The following is a 2188-nucleotide window of genomic DNA, read 5'->3' as shown; positions in this document are numbered from 1 at the left end:
GACAAGAACTGTAAAGACTAAGCATCCATGTTAGCTGTTGTAAGGAGGTGTGAGTTGGGGTGCAGAAAGCTCTGGCTTTCTGAGGTAGAGCAGCTTTGTTGCATTCAATATTTCCTCCCACTGCAGCTGTTTGGGTGGGATCCTTGCGATGGGTGCTTAATTCTTTTGACCCTTTTTTGCTGGAGTCCGCGACAAGGATTAATCTGATTTGGCACACCAAATCTACCTACTGTCGTTAGCTATGACTCGACCGGATTAGCATTTTGGCAGCAGCAAGAGAAGAACTGTGTCGACATCATCCAAGACTCTAAATAGTTATGAGACCTACGACTAGCAATTCTAGAATGTATATTACATGCTTATTATAAGTCTATGGCTTGGTCTCAAATGTCACGTTGAATTTTACATAGAATGGAAAGGGATTTCATGAAGATTAGCGACAGTAGCAATTCAATTAAATAAGATTAGTGTGTCTTCTCTATAGATATGGCTTTTGGTTTTGTACGTAAATTGTGATGATGGTGAGAAAAAGAATGACAAAGATGTTGAGTTATTAAACTATAATGCCAAAAACAGAAGAACTTAATTTATATAAGATTCTAAAAATGAATCAAAAACAAAATTGTTTCTAAAGATCATAACAATTCGGTTTCGATTTGATCTGTGAGGACATCTTCATCATCATCTATCACAAGCGATTGGTTTCTTTTTTCTATTTCATTTTCTTTGAACAATTCAACTTAATATGTCTTTATTCTTTGTATCTATAATATTGAATATCATCTAAAGACCTAACTCTTGAGAGAATCATCCTCCTCGACCTTCACCCTATAGGACTAATGTTTGATTTTCTAGGTTTCTAGATTTATCCTTTTTCTTGATGGCAAGAAACCCTAAATATTTTTCAACTTGTTTCAAAATTACTATATCTTTCTTATGCAATTTCAACTTTCTAAGTTACTATTTTTTAAATATATCCAGATATTCTACCAAATCTCTACTTTCCTCCATTGTCAGCCTATATAATTTTTTACTTCACATATAACTTGTTAATTAAACTTGTAGCTAAATAAAGTACTTATTTCAAACAAATGATGGAGTAATCATCAATAACATTATTGATAATATTATCAATAATGCAAAGATGAATAATACTTGTACATTTTACCTTAAGCTCATCGTAATCTTCATTGCGTTTCTTTTCTAGTATGCTTGCTCATCCTTTTAATGTTATTGATAGATCTTATCGAACAAAAGAATCATTCATCCGCAAAAATGATCAACATCTTTGTTAATATTTGATCATCGAACCTTTTGAGCTGAAGAACAAAAAACCAAAACAAGACTCTAGATTAACAATCAAAAGAATATTTAAAAGTCGATGCAAGATATAACATGGTTCGACAATTCTTATCTCCATCTATAAAGAAAATTAAAATTTTTATTATATAAAAAAATTACAAGACCCTTGAATTATTCATAATAAAAAAAAATCTCCTTATATACCCCTATCATATAAACATGTAAAACTCTTATCTCATCACTCTTTAAATCCACTAGAAAAAACCGGACCCAAAGTATCTAATCTCTTACTATCCGTCTTACCAAAATTTTACGACTCAAAATATATTTTAAAAAATAAATCTTAATCCTAAAGACTTTTCCTATTTGAATCCCTAATTAAATCCAAATCCTAATCCATAAAAAAAAATTAAATTTAATTAGAAATCCTATCGATTAGTCCGAACGTCCTAAATTATCGTACCAACCCTAATTGGGAGAGAGAGTAGACAAATCCCATAAGTGCCTAATTCTCTCAAGAGAGATAAATATTGAGAGCTCAAACACTTAATAGAGTCCTATGAGAGACTACTAATTATTCTCCTGTACATCTCTCCTACAGATAACGGCTTTCTTGCAGAAGGAAGATACATGATTTTCAATTATTAAAACTAATTCGTTTGTATCAATAATATAATTAGAACAAGAATCATTATAACTATATAATCTTGATAGTCTCCACAAATCCAAGGACAAAGCAATCTAACATAATAAGCCATCATATTTACATCTGGTTTGTGTCTCGTGTCGTCTTACCGCTTACCGGAACATATAGAACCTTGGCTTCTTTTTTTTTAGCATATCAAACCCATGTCAGTAACCCAATAATCACAAGCGTTGTGTACCA

The sequence above is a fragment of the Musa acuminata genome, chromosome BXJ1-10 (assembly GCF_036884655.1).
Source record: "Musa acuminata AAA Group cultivar baxijiao chromosome BXJ1-10, Cavendish_Baxijiao_AAA, whole genome shotgun sequence".
NCBI lineage: Eukaryota > Viridiplantae > Streptophyta > Magnoliopsida > Zingiberales > Musaceae > Musa > Musa acuminata.
The sequence above is the reverse complement of the archived record's forward strand: the minus strand, read 5'-3'. Positions refer to the sequence as shown.